This window comes from Schistocerca nitens, chromosome 11, assembly GCF_023898315.1.
Source record: "Schistocerca nitens isolate TAMUIC-IGC-003100 chromosome 11, iqSchNite1.1, whole genome shotgun sequence".
Lineage (NCBI taxonomy): Eukaryota > Metazoa > Arthropoda > Insecta > Orthoptera > Acrididae > Schistocerca > Schistocerca nitens.
In genome coordinates, this window is record NC_064624.1 from 42,621,512 (window position 1) to 42,637,485 (window position 15,974).

Sequence of the window (15,974 nt, forward strand, 5' to 3'; positions counted from 1 at the left end):
TGATTATGTTGGTGACGAGGCATTGGCTACCTTAAGAGAGTCATAGTGCTTCCTGCCAGTTGCTCACCCAAATACACATTTTTAGATACTGTGGCCAGTCTGCCTGAAGCGATACGCCACTAGTTGTGTATCTTAAGAGAAACATCGTTACTCTTGCCAGCGTTTTCTTGACTTTGAAGATGTGATTATACTGGTGACGAGATATTGGCTACCCTAAGAGATTCACAGTGTTTCCTGCCAGTTGCTCACCCAAATACACATTCTTTAGATACTGTTTCCAGTGTGCCTGAAGAGATACGCCACTAGTTGTGTATCTTAAGGGACATATAGATACTTTTGCAAGGGGTTTCTTGAAGTTGGTGATGTGATTATGTTGGTGACGAGGCATTGGCTACCTTAAGAGAGTCATAGTGCTTCCTGCCAGTTGCTCACCCAAATACACATTTTTAGATACTGTGGCCAGTCTGCCTGAAGCGATACGCCACAAGTTGTGTATCTTAAGATAAACATCGTTACTCTTGCCAGCGTTTTCTTGACTTTGAAGATGTGATTATACTGGTGACGAGATATTGGCTACCCTAAGAGAGTCACAGTGTTTCCTGCCAGTTGCTCACCCAAATACACATTCTTTAGATACTGTTTCCAGTGTGCCTGAAGAGATACGCCACTAGTTGTGTATCTTAAGGGACATATAGATACATTTGCAAGGGGTTTCTTGAAGTTGGTGATGTGATTATGTTGGTGACGAGGCATTGGCTACCTTAAGAGAGTCATAGTGCTTCCTGCCAGTTGCTCACACAAATACACATTCTTTAGATACTGTTTCCAGTGTGCCTGAAGAGATACGCCACTAGTTGTGTATCTTAAGGGACATATAGATACTTTTGCAAGGGGTTTCTTGAAGTTGGTGATGTGATTATGTTGGTGACGAGGCATTGGCTACCTTAAGAGAGTCATAGTGCTTCCTGCCAGTTGCTCACACAAATACACATTTTTAGATACTGTGGCCAGTCTGCCTGAAGCGATACGCCACTAGTTGTGTATCTTAAGAGAAACATCGTTACTCTTGCCAGCGTTTTCTTGACTTTGAAGATGTGATTATACTGGTGACGAGATATTGGCTACCCTAAGAGAGTCACAGTGTTTCCTGCCAGTTGCTCACCCAAATACACATTCTTTAGATACTGTTTCCAGTGTGCCTGAAGAGATACGCCACTAGTTGTGTATCTTAAGGGACATATAGATACTTTTGCAAGGGGTTTCTTGAAGTTGGTGGTGTGATTATGTTGGTGACGAGGCATTGGCTACCTTAAGAGAGTCATAGTGCTTCCTGCCAGTTGCTCACACAAATACACATTTTTAGATACTGTGGCCAGTCTGCCTGAAGCGATACGCCACTAGTTGTGTATCTTAAGAGAAACATCGTTACTCTTGCCAGCGTTTTCTTGACTTTGAAGATGTGATTATACTGGTGACGAGATATTGGCTACCCTAAGAGAGTCACAGTGTTTCCTGCCAGTTGCTCACCCAAATACACATTCTTTAGATACTGTTTCCAGTGTGCCTGAAGAGATACGCCACTAGTTGTGTATCTTAAGGGACATATAGATACTTTTGCAAGGGGTTTCTTGAAGTTGGTGATGTGATTATGTTGGTGACGAGGCATTGGCTACCTTAAGAGAGTCATAGTGCTTCCTGCCAGTTGCTCACCCAAATACACATTCTTTAGATACTGTTTCCAGTGTGCCAGAAGAGATACGCCACTAGTTGTGTATCTTAAGGGACATAAAGATACTTTTGCAAGGGGTTTCTTGAAGTTGGTGATGTGATTATGTTGGTGACGAGGCATTGGCTACCTTAAGAGAGTCATAGTGCTTCCTGCCAGTTGCTCACCCAAATACACATTCTTTAGATACTGTTTCCAGTGTGCCAGAAGAGATACGCCACTAGTTGTGTATCTTAAGGGACATATAGATACTTTTGCAAGGGGTTTCTTGAAGTTGGTGATGTGATTATGTTGGTGACGAGGCATTGGCTTCCTTAAGAGAGTCATAGTGCTTCCTGCCAGTTGCTCACCCAAATACACATTTTTAGATACTGTGGCCAGTCTGCCTGAAGCGATACGCCACTAGTTGCGTATCTTAAGAGAAACATCGTTACACTTGCCAGCGTTTTCTTGACTTTGAAGATGTGATTATACTGGTGACGAGATATTGGCTACCCTAAGAGAGTCACAGTGTTTCCTGCCAGTTGCTCACCCAAATACACATTCTTTAGATACTGTTTCCAGTGTGCCTGAAGAGATACGCCACTAGTTGTGTATCTTAAGGGACATATAGATACATTTGCAAGGGGTTTCTTGAAGTTGGTGATGTGATTATGTTGGTGACGAGGCATTGGCTACCTTAAGAGAGTCATAGTGCTTCCTGCCAGTTGCTCACACAAATACACATTCTTTAGATACTGTTTCCAGTGTGCCTGAAGAGATACGCCACTAGTTGTGTATCTTAAGGGACATATAGATACTTTTGCAAGGGGTTTCTTGAAGTTGGTGATGTGATTATGTTGGTGACGAGGCATTGGCTACCTTAAGAGAGTCATAGTGCTTCCTGCCAGTTGCTCACACAAATACACATTTTTAGATACTGTGGCCAGTCTGCCTGAAGCGATACGCCACTAGTTGTGTATCTTAAGAGAAACATCGTTACTCTTGCCAGCGTTTTCTTGACTTTGAAGATGTGATTATACTGGTGACGAGATATTGGCTACCCTAATAGAGTCACAGTGTTTCCTGCCAGTTGCTCACCCAAATACACATTCTTTAGATACTGTTTCCAGTGTGCCTGAAGAGATACGCCACTAGTTGTGTATCTTAAGGGACATATAGATACTTTTGCAAGGGGTTTCTTGAAGATGGTGGTGTGATTATGTTGGTGACGAGGCATTGGCTACCTTAAGAGAGTCATAGTGCTTCCTGCCAGTTGCTCACCCAAATACACATTTTTAGATACTGTGGCCAGTCTGCCTGAAGCGATACGCCACTAGTTGTGTATCTTAAGAGAAACATCGTTACTCTTGCCAGCGTTTTCTTGACTTTGAAGATGTGATTATACTGGTGACGAGATATTGGCTACCCTAAGAGAGTCATAGTGTTTCCTGCCAGTTGCTCACCCAAATACACATTCTTTAGATACTGTTTCCAGTGTGCCTGAAGAGATACGCCACTAGTTGTGTATCTTAAGGGACATATAGATACTTTTGCAAGGGGTTTCTTGAAGTTGGTGATGTGATTATGTTGGTGACGAGGCATTGGCTACCTTAAGAGAGTCATAGTGCTTCCTGCCAGTTGCTCACCCAAATACACATTTTTAGATACTGTGGCCAGTCTGCCTGAAGCGATACGCCACTAGTTGTGTATCTTAAGAGAAACATCGTTACTCTTGCCAGCGTTTTCTTGACTTTGAAGATGTGATTATACTGGTGACGAGATATTGGCTACCCTAAGAGAGTCACAGTGTTTCCTGCCAGTTGCTCACCCAAATACACATTCTTTAGATACTGTTTCCAGTGTGCCTGAAGAGATACGCCACTAGTTGTGTATCTTAAGGGACATATAGATACATTTGCAAGGGGTTTCTTGAAGTTGGTGATGTGATTATGTTGGTGACGAGGCATTGGCTACCTTAAGAGAGTCGTAGTGCTTCCTGCCAGTTGCTCACCCAAATACACATTCTTTAGATACTGTTTCCAGTGTGCCTGAAGAGATACGCCACTAGTTGTGTATCTTAAGGGACATATAGATACTTTTGCAAGGGGTTTCTTGAAGTTGGTGATGTGATTATGTTGGTGACGAGGCATTGGCTACCTTAAGAGAGTCATAGTGCTTCCTGCCAGTTGCTCACCCAAATACACATTCTTTAGATACTGTTTCCAGTGTGCCAGAAGAGATACGCCACTAGTTGTGTATCTTAAGGGACATATAGATACTTTTGCAAGGGGTTTCTTGAAGTTGGTGATGTGATTATGTTGGTGACGAGGCATTGGCTACCTTAAGAGAGTCATAGTGCTTCCTGCCAGTTGCTCACCCAAATACACATTTTTAGATACTGTGGCCAGTCTGCCTGAAGCGATACGCCACTAGTTGCGTATCTTAAGAGAAACATCGTTACACTTGCCAGCGTTTTCTTGACTTTGAAGATGTGATTATACTGGTGACGAGATATTGGCTACCCTAAGAGATTCACAGTGTTTCCTGCCAGTTGCTCACCCAAATACACATTCTTTAGATACTGTTTCCAGTGTGCCTGAAGAGATACGCCACTAGTTGTGTATATTAAGGGACATATAGATACTTTTGCAAGGGGTTTCTTGAAGTTGGTGATGTGATTATGTTGGTGACGAGGCATTGGCTACCTTAAGAGAGTCATAGTGCTTCCTGCCAGTTGCTCACACAAATACACATTTTTAGATACTGTGGTCAGTCTGCCTGAAGCGATACGCCACTAGTTGTGTATCTTAAGAGAAACATCGTTACTCTTGCCAGCGTTTTCTTGACTTTGAAGATGTGATTATACTGGTGACGAGATATTGGCTACCCTAAGAGAGTCACAGTGTTTCCTGCCAGTTGCTCACCCAAATACACATTCTTTAGATACTGTTTCCAGTGTGCCTGAAGAGATACGCCACTAGTTGTGTATCTTAAGGGACATATAGATACATTTGCAAGGGGTTTCTTGAAGTTGGTGATGTGATTATGTTGGTGACGAGGCATTGGCAACCTTAAGAGAGTCATAGCGCTTCCTGCCAGTTGCTCACACAAATACACATTCTTTAGATACTGTTTCCAGTGTGCCTGAAGAGATACGCCACTAGTTGTGTATCTTAAGGGACATATAGATACTTTTGCAAGGGGTTTCTTGAAGTTGGTGATGTGATTATGTTGGTGACGAGGCATTGGCTACCTTAAGAGAGTCATAGTGCTTCCTGCCAGTTGCTCACACAAATACACATTTTTAGATACTGTGGCCAGTCTGCCTGAAGCGATACGCCACTAGTTGTGTATCTTAAGAGAAACATCGTTACTCTTGCCAGCGTTTTCTTGACTTTGAAGATGTGATTATACTGGTGACGAGATATTGGCTACCCTAAGAGAGTCACAGTGTTTCCTGCCAGTTGCTCACCCAAATACACATTCTTTAGATACTGTTTCCAGTCTGCCTGAAGCGATACGCCACTAGTTGTGTATCTTAAGAGAAACATCGTTACTCTTGCCAGCGTTTTCTTGACTTTGAAGATGTGATTATACTGGTGACGAGATATTGGCTACCCTAAGAGAGTCACAGTGTTTCCTGCCAGTTGCTCACCCAAATACACATTCTTTAGATACTGTTTCCAGTGTGCCTGAAGAGATACGCCACTAGTTGTGTATCTTAAGGGACATATAGATACTTTTGCAAGGGGTTTCTTGAAGTTGGTGGTGTGATTATGTTGGTGACGAGGCATTGGCAACCTTAAGAGAGTCATAGTGCTTCCTGCCAGTTGCTCACCCAAATACACATTTTTAGATACTGTGGCCAGTCTGCCTGAAGCGATACGCCACTAGTTGTGTATCTTAAGAGAAACATCGTTACTCTTGCCAGCGTTTTCTTCACTTTGAAGATGTGATTATACTGGTGACGAGATATTGGCTACCCTAAGAGAGTCATAGTGTTTCCTGCCAGTTGCTCACCCAAATACACATCCTTTAGATACTGTTTCCAGTGTGCCTGAAGAGATACGCCACTAGTTGTGTATCTTAAGGGACATATAGATACTTTTGCAAGGGGTTTCTTGAAGTTGGTGATGTGATTATGTTGGTGACGAGGCATTGGCTACCTTAAGAGAGTCATAGTGCTTCCTGCCAGTTGCTCACCCAAATACACATTCTTTAGATACTGTTTCCAGTGTGCCTGAAGAGATACGCCACTAGTTGTGTATCTTAAGGGACATATAGATACTTTTGCAAGGGGTTTCTTGAAGTTGGTGATGTGATTATGTTGGTGACGAGGCATTGGCTACCTTAAGAGAGTCATAGTGCTTCCTGCCAGTTGCTCACCCAAATACACATCCTTTAGATACTGTTTCCAGTGTGCCTGAAGAGATACGCCACTAGTTGTGTATCTTAAGGGACATATAGATACTTTTGCAAGGGGTTTCTTGAAGTTGGTGGTGTGATTATGTTGGTGACGAGGCATTGGCTACCTTAAGAGAGTCATAGTGCTTCCTGCCAGTTGCTCACCCAAATACACATTTTTAGATACTGTGGCCAGTCTGCCTGAAGCGATACGCCACTAGTTGTGTATCTTAAGAGAAACATCGTTACTCTTGCCAGCGTTTTCTTGACTTTGAAGATGTGATTATACTGGTGCCGAGATATTGGCTACCCTAAGAGAGTCATAGTGTTTCCTGCCAGTTCCTCACCCAAATACACATTCTTTAGATACTGTTTCCAGTGTGCCTGAAGAGATACGCCACTAGTTGTGTATCTTAAGGGACATATAGATACTTTTGCAAGGGGTTTCTTGAAGTTGGTGATGTGATTATGTTGGTGACGAGGCATTGGCTACCTTAAGGGAGTCATAGTGCTTCCTGCCAGTTGCTCACCCAAATACACATTTTTACATACTGTGGCCAGTCTGCCTGAAGCGATACGCCACTAGTTGTGTATCTTAAGAGAAACATCGTTACTCTTGCCAGCGTTTTCTTGACTTTGAAGATGTGATTATACTGGTGACGAGATATTGGCTACCCTAAGAGAGTCACAGTGTTTCCTGCCAGTTGCTCACCCAAATACACATTCTTTAGATACTGTTTCCAGTGTGCCTGAAGAGATACGCCACTAGTTGTGTATCTTAAGGGACATATAGATACATTTGCAAGGGGTTTCTTGAAGTTGGTGATGTGATTATGTTGGTGACGAGGCATTGGCTACCTTAAGAGAGTCATAGTGCTTCCTGCCAGTTGCTCACCCAAATACACATTCTTTAGATACTGTTTCCAGTGTGCCTGAAGAGATACGCCACTAGTTGTGTATCTTAAGGGACATATAGATACTTTTGCAAGGGGTTTCTTGAAGTTGGTGATGTGATTATGTTGGTGACGAGGCATTGGCTACCTTAAGAGAGTCATAGTGCTTCCTGCCAGTTGCTCACCCAAATACACATTCTTTAGATACTGTTTCCAGTGTGCCAGAAGAGATACGCCACTAGTTGTGTATCTTAAGGGACATATAGATACATTTGCAAGGGGTTTCTTGAAGTTGGTGATGTGATTATGTTGGTGACGAGGCATTGGCTACCTTAAGAGAGTCATAGTGCTTCCTGCCAGTTGCTCACCCAAATACACATTTTTAGATACTGTGGCCAGTCTGCCTGAAGCGATACGCCACTAGTTGTGTATCTTAAGAGAAACATCGTTACTCTTGCCAGCGTTTTCTTGACTTTGAAGATGTGATTATACTGGTGACGAGATATTGGCTACCATAAGAAAGTCACAGTGTTTCCTGCCAGTTGCTCACCCAAATACACATTCTTTAGATACTGTTTCCAGTGTGCCTGAAGAGATACGCCACTAGTTGTGTATCTTAAGGGACATATAGATACTTTTGCAAGGGGTTTCTTGAAGTTGGTGATGTGATTATGTTGGTGACGAGGCATTGGCTACCTTAAGAGAGTCATAGTGCTTCCTGCCAGTTGCTCACCCAAAGACACATTTTTAGATACTGTGGCCAGTCTGCCTGAAGCGATACGCCACTAGTTGTGTATCTTAAGAGAAACATCGTTACTCATGCCAGCGTTTTCTTGACTTTGAAGATGTGATTATACTGGTGACGAGATATTGGCTACCCTAAGAGAGTCACAGTGTTTCCTGCCAGTTGCTCACCCAAATACACATTCTTTAGATACTGTTTCCAGTGTGCCTGAAGAGATACGCCACTAGTTGTGTATCTTAAGGGACATATAGATACATTTGCAAGGGGTTTCTTGAAGTTGGTGATGTGATTATGTTGGTGACGAGGCATTGGCTACCTTAAGAGAGTCATAGTGCTTCCTGCCAGTTGCTCACCCAAATACACATTCTTTAGATACTGTTTCCAGTGTGCCTGAAGAGATACGCCACTAGTTGTGTATCTTAAGGGACATATAGATACTTTTGCAAGGGGTTTCTTGAAGTTGGTGATGTGATTATGTTGGTGACGAGGCATTGGCTACCTTAAGAGAGTCATAGTGCTTCCTGCCAGTTGCTCACCCAAATACACATTCTTTAGATACTGTTTTCAGTGTGCCAGAAGAGATACGCCACTAGTTGTGTATCTTAAGGGACATATAGATACTTTTGCAAGGGGTTTCTTGAAGTTGGTGATTTGATTATGTTGGTGACGAGGCATTGGCTACCTTAAGAGAGTCATAGTGCTTCCTGCCAGTTGCTCACCCAAATACACATTTTTAGATACTGTGGCCAGTCTGCCTGAAGCGATACGCCACTAGTTGTGTATCTTAAGAGAAACATCGTTACTCTTGCCAGCGTTTTCTTGACTTTGAAGATGTGATTATACTGGTGACGAGATATTGGCTACCCTAAGAGATTCACAGTGTTTCCTGCCAGTTGCTCACCCAAATACACATTCTTTAGATACTGTTTCCAGTGTGCCTGAAGAGATACGCCACTAGTTGTGTATCTTAAGGGACATATAGATACTTTTGCAAGGGGTTTCTTGAAGTTGGTGATGTGATTATGTAGGTGACGAGGCATTGGCTACCTTAAGAGAGTCATATTGCTTCCTGCCAGTTGCTCACCCAAATACACATTTTTAGATACTGTGGCCAGTCTGCCTGAAGCGATACGCCACTAGTTGTGTATCTTAAGAGAAACATCGTTACTCTTGCCAGCGTTTTCTTGACTTTGAAGATGTGATTATACTGGTGACGAGATATTGGCTACCCTAAGAGAGTCACAGTGTTTCCTGCCAGTTGCTCACCCAAATACACATTCTTTAGATACTGTTTCCAGTGTGCCTGAAGAGATACGCCACTAGTTGTGTATCTTAAGGGACATATAGATACATTTGCAAGGGGTTTCTTGAAGTTGGTGATGTGATTATGTTGGTGACGAGGCATTGGCTACCTTAAGAGAGTCATAGTGCTTCCTGCCAGTTGCTCACACAAATACACATTCTTTAGATACTGTTTCCAGTGTGCCTGAAGAGATACGCCACTAGTTGTGTATCTTAAGGGACATATAGATACTTTTGCAAGGGGTTTCTTGAAGTTGGTGATGTGATTATGTTGGTGACGAGGCATTGGCTACCTTAAGAGAGTCATAGTGCTTCCTGCCAGTTGCTCACACAAATACACATTTTTAGATACTGTGGCCAGTCTGCCTGAAGCGATACGCCACTAGTTGTGTATCTTAAGAGAAACATCGTTACTCTTGCCAGCGTTTTCTTGACTTTGAAGATGTGATTATACTGGTGACGGGATATTGGCTACCCTAAGAGAGTCACAGTGTTTCCTGCCAGTTGCTCACCCAAATACACATTCTTTAGATACTGTTTCCAGTGTGCCTGAAGAGATACGCCACTAGTTGTGTATCTTAAGGGACATATAGATACTTTTGCAAGGGGTTTCTTGAAGTTGGTGGTGTGATTATGTTGGTGACGAGGCATTGGCTACCTTAAGAGAGTCATAGTGCTTCCTGCCAGTTGCTCACCCAAATACACATTTTTAGATACTGTTTCCAGTGTGCCTGAAGAGATACGCCACTAGTTGTGTATCTTAAGGGACATATAGATACTTTTGCAAGGGGTTTCTTGAAGTTGGTGATGTGATTATGTTGGTGACGAGGCATTGGCTACCTTAAGAGAGTCATAGTGCTTCCTGCCAGTTGCTCACACAAATACACATTTTTAGATACTGTGGCCAGTCTGCCTGAAGCGATACGCCACTAGTTGTGTATCTTAAGAGAAACATCGTTACTCTTGCCAGCGTTTTCTTGACTTTGAAGATGTGATTATACTGGTGACGAGATATTGGCTACCCTAAGAGAGTCACAGTGTTTCCTGCCAGTTGCTCACCCAAATACACATTCTTTAGATACTGTTTCCAGTGTGCCTGAAGAGATACGCCACTAGTTGTGTATCTTAAGGGACATATAGATACTTTTGCAAGGGGTTTCTTGAAGTTGGTGGTGTGATTATGTTGGTGACGAGGCATTGGCTACCTTAAGAGAGTCATAGTGCTTCCTGCCAGTTGCTCACCCAAATACACATTTTTAGATACTGTGGCCAGTCTGCCTGAAGCGATACGCCACTAGTTGTGTATCTTAAGAGAAACATCGTTACTCTTGCCAGCGTTTTCTTGACTTTGAAGATGTGATTATACTGGTGCCGAGATATTGGCTACCCTAAGAGAGTCATAGTGTTTCCTGCCAGTTCCTCACCCAAATACACATTCTTTAGATACTGTTTCCAGTGTGCCTGAAGAGATACGCCACTAGTTGTGTATCTTAAGGGACATATAGATACTTTTGCAAGGGGTTTCTTGAAGTTGGTGATGTGATTATGTTGGTGACGAGGCATTGGCTACCTTAAGGGAGTCATAGTGCTTCCTGCCAGTTGCTCACCCAAATACACATTTTTAGATACTGTGGCCAGTCTGCCTGAAGCGATACGCCACTAGTTGTGTATCTTAAGAGAAACATCGTTACTGTTGCCAGCGTTTTCTTGACTTTGAAGATGTGATTATACTGGTGACGAGATATTGGCTACCCTAAGAGAGTCACAGTGTTTCCTGCCAGTTGCTCACCCAAATACACATTCTTTAGATACTGTTTCCAGTGTGCCTGAAGAGATACGCCACTAGTTGTGTATCTTAAGGGACATATAGATACATTTGCAAGGGGTTTCTTGAAGTTGGTGATGTGATTATGTTGGTGACGAGGCATTGGCTACCTTAAGAGAGTCATAGTGCTTCCTGCCAGTTGCTCACCCAAATACACATTCTTTAGATACTGTTTCCAGTGTGCCTGAAGAGATACGCCACTAGTTGTGTATCTTAAGGGACATATAGATACTTTTGCAAGGGGTTTCTTGAAGTTGGTGATGTGATTATGTTGGTGACGAGGCATTGGCTACCTTAAGAGAGTCATAGTGCTTCCTGCCAGTTGCTCACCCAAATACACATTCTTTAGATACTGTTTCCAGTGTGCCAGAAGAGATACGCCACTAGTTGTGTATCTTAAGGGACATATAGATACATTTGCAAGGGGTTTCTTGAAGTTGGTGATGTGATTATGTTGGTGACGAGGCATTGGCTACCTTAAGAGAGTCATAGTGCTTCCTGCCAGTTGCTCACCCAAATACACATTTTTAGATACTGTGGCCAGTCTGCCTGAAGCGATACGCCACTAGTTGTGTATCTTAAGAGAAACATCGTTACTCTTGCCAGCGTTTTCTTGACTTTGAAGATGTGATTATACTGGTGACGAGATATTGGCTACCCTAAGAAAGTCACAGTGTTTCCTGCCAGTTGCTCACCCAAATACACATTCTTTAGATACTGTTTCCAGTGTGCCTGAAGAGATACGCCACTAGTTGTGTATCTTAAGGGACATATAGATACTTTTGCAAGGGGTTTCTTGAAGTTGGTGATGTGATTATGTTGGTGACGAGGCATTGGCTACCTTAAGAGAGTCATAGTGCTTCCTGCCAGTTGCTCACCCAAAGACACATTTTTAGATACTGTGGCCAGTCTGCCTGAAGCGATACGCCACTAGTTGTGTATCTTAAGAGAAACATCGTTACTCATGCCAGCGTTTTCTTGACTTTGAAGATGTGATTATACTGGTGACGAGATATTGGCTACCCTAAGAGAGTCACAGTGTTTCCTGCCAGTTGCTCACCCAAATACACATTCTTTAGATACTGTTTCCAGTGTGCCTGAAGAGATACGCCACTAGTTGTGTATCTTAAGGGACATATAGATACATTTGCAAGGGGTTTCTTGAAGTTGGTGATGTGATTATGTTGGTGACGAGGCATTGGCTACCTTAAGAGAGTCATAGTGCTTCCTGCCAGTTGCTCACCCAAATACACATTCTTTAGATACTGTTTCCAGTGTGCCTGAAGAGATACGCCACTAGTTGTGTATCTTAAGGGACATATAGATACTTTTGCAAGGGGTTTCTTGAAGTTGGTGATGTGATTATGTTGGTGACGAGGCATTGGCTACCTTAAGAGAGTCATAGTGCTTCCTGCCAGTTGCTCACCCAAATACACATTCTTTAGATACTGTTTTCAGTGTGCCAGAAGAGATACGCCACTAGTTGTGTATCTTAAGGGACATATAGATACTTTTGCAAGGGGTTTCTTGAAGTTGGTGATTTGATTATGTTGGTGACGAGGCATTGGCTACCTTAAGAGAGTCATAGTGCTTCCTGCCAGTTGCTCACCCAAATACACATTTTTAGATACTGTGGCCAGTCTGCCTGAAGCGATACGCCACTAGTTGTGTATCTTAAGAGAAACATCGTTACTCTTGCCAGCGTTTTCTTGACTTTGAAGATGTGATTATACTGGTGACGAGATATTGGCTACCCTAAGAGATTCACAGTGTTTCCTGCCAGTTGCTCACCCAAATACACATTCTTTAGATACTGTTTCCAGTGTGCCTGAAGAGATACGCCACTAGTTGTGTATCTTAAGGGACATATAGATACTTTTGCAAGGGGTTTCTTGAAGTTGGTGATGTGATTATGTAGGTGACGAGGCATTGGCTACCTTAAGAGAGTCATATTGCTTCCTGCCAGTTTCTCACCCAAATACACATTTTTAGATACTGTGGCCAGTCTGCCTGAAGCGATACGCCACTAGTTGTGTATCTTAAGAGAAACATCGTTACTCTTGCCAGCGTTTTCTTGACTTTGAAGATGTGATTATACTGGTGACGAGATATTGGCTACCCTAAGAGAGTCACAGTGTTTCCTGCCAGTTGCTCACCCAAATACACATTCTTTAGATACTGTTTCCAGTGTGCCTGAAGAGATACGCCACTAGTTGTGTATCTTAAGGGACATATAGATACATTTGCAAGGGGTTTCTTGAAGTTGGTGATGTGATTATGTTGGTGACGAGGCATTGGCTACCTTAAGAGAGTCATAGTGCTTCCTGCCAGTTGCTCACACAAATACACATTCTTTAGATACTGTTTCCAGTGTGCCTGAAGAGATACGCCACTAGTTGTGTATCTTAAGGGACATATAGATACTTTTGCAAGGGGTTTCTTGAAGTTGGTGATGTGATTATGTTGGTGACGAGGCATTGGCTACCTTAAGAGAGTCATAGTGCTTCCTGCCAGTTGCTCACACAAATACACATTTTTAGATACTGTGGCCAGTCTGCCTGAAGCGATACGCCACTAGTTGTGTATCTTAAGAGAAACATCGTTACTCTTGCCAGCGTTTTCTTGACTTTGAAGATGTGATTATACTGGTGACGGGATATTGGCTACCCTAAGAGAGTCACAGTGTTTCCTGCCAGTTGCTCACCCAAATACACATTCTTTAGATACTGTTTCCAGTGTGCCTGAAGAGATACGCCACTAGTTGTGTATCTTAAGGGACATATAGATACTTTTGCAAGGGGTTTCTTGAAGTTGGTGGTGTGATTATGTTGGTGACGAGGCATTGGCTACCTTAAGAGAGTCATAGTGCTTCCTGCCAGTTGCTCACCCAAATACACATTTTTAGATACTGTGGCCAGTCTGCCTGAAGCGATACGCCACTAGTTGTGTATCTTAAGAGAAACATCGTTACTCTTGCCAGCGTTTTCTTGACTTTGAAGATGTGATTATACTGGTGACGAGATATTGGCTACCCTAAGAGAGTCATAGTGTTTCCTGCCAGTTCCTCACCCAAATACACATTCTTTAGATACTGTTTCCAGTGTGCCTGAAGAGATACGCCACTAGTTGTGTATCTTAAGGGACATATAGATACTTTTGCAAGGGGTTTCTTGAAGTTGGTGATGTGATTATGTTGTTGACGAGGCATTGGCTACCTTAAGGGAGTCATAGTGCTTCCTGCCAGTTGCTCACCCAAATACACATTTTTAGATACTGTGGCCAGTCTGCCTGAAGCGATACGCCACTAGTTGTGTATCTTAAGAGAAACATCGTTACTCTTGCCAGCGTTTTCTTGACTTTGAAGATGTGATTATACTGGTGACGAGATATTGGCTACCCTAAGAGAGTCACAGTGTTTCCTGCCAGTTGCTCACCCAAATACACATTCTTTAGATACTGTTTCCAGTGTGCCTGAAGAGATACGCCACTAGTTGTGTATCTTAAGGGACATATAGATACATTTGCAAGGGGTTTCTTGAAGTTGGTGATGTGATTATGTTGGTGACGAGGCATTGGCTACCTTAAGAGAGTCATAGTGCTTCCTGCCAGTTGCTCACCCAAATACACATTCTTTAGATACTGTTTCCAGTGTGCCTGAAGAGATACGCCACTAGTTGTGTATCTTAAGGGACATATAGATACTTTTGCAAGGGGTTTCTTGAAGTTGGTGATGTGATTATGTTGGTGACGAGGCATTGGCTACCTTAAGAGAGTCATAGTGCTTCCTGCCAGTTGCTCACCCAAATACACATTCTTTAGATACTGTTTCCAGTGTGCCAGAAGAGATACGCCACTAGTTGTGTATCTTAAGGGACATATAGATACATTTGCAAGGGGTTTCTTGAAGTTGGTGATGTGATTATGTTGGTGACGAGGCATTGGCTACCTTAAGAGAGTCATAGTGCTTCCTGCCAGTTGCTCACCCAAATACAAATTCTTTAGATACTGTTTCCAGTGTGCCAGAAGAGATACGCCACTAGTTGTGTATCTTAAGGGACATATAGATACTTTTGCAAGGGGTTTCTTGAAGTTGGTGATGTGATTATGTTGGTGACGAGGCATTGGCTACCTTAAGAGAGTCATAGTGCTTCCTGCCAGTTGCTCACACAAATACACATTTTTAGATACTGTGGCCAGTCTGCCTGAAGCGATACGCCACTAGTTGTGTATCTTAAGAGAAACATCGTTACTCTTGCCAGCGTTTTCTTGACTTTGAAGATGTGATTATACTGGTGACGAGATATTGGCTACCCTAAGAGAGTCACAGTGTTTCCTGCCAGTTGCTCACCCAAATACACATTCTTTAGATACTGTTTCCAGTGTGCCTGAAGAGATACGCCACTAGTTGTGTATCTTAAGGGACATATAGATACTTTTGCAAGGGGTTTCTTGAAGTTGGTGGTGTGATTATGTTGGTGACGAGGCATTGGCTACCTTAAGAGAGTCATAGTGCTTCCTGCCAGTTGCTCACCCAAATACACATTTTTAGATACTGTGGCCAGTCTGCCTGAAGCGATACGCCACTAGTTGTGTATCTTAAGAGAAACATCGTTACTCTTGCCAGCGTTTTCTTGACTTTGAAGATGTGATTATACTGGTGACGAGATATTGGCTACCCTAAGAGAGTCATAGTGTTTCCTGCCAGTTCCTCACCCAAATACACATTCTTTAGATACTGTTTCCAGTGTGCCTGAAGAGATACGCCACTAGTTGTGTATCTTAAGGGACATATAGATACTTTTCCAAGGGGTTTCTTGAAGTTGGTGATGTGATTATGTTGTTGACGAGGCATTGGCTACCTTAAGGGAGTCATAGTGCTTCCTGCCAGTTGCTCACCCAAATACACATTTTTAGATACTGTGGCCAGTCTGCCTGAAGCGATACGCCACTAGTTGTGTATCTTAAGAGAAACATCGTTACTCTTGCCAGCGTTTTCTTGACTTTGAAGATGTGATTATACTGGTGACGAGATATTGGCTACCCTAAGAGAGTCACAGTGTTTCCTGCCAGTTGCTCACCCAAATACACATTCTTTAG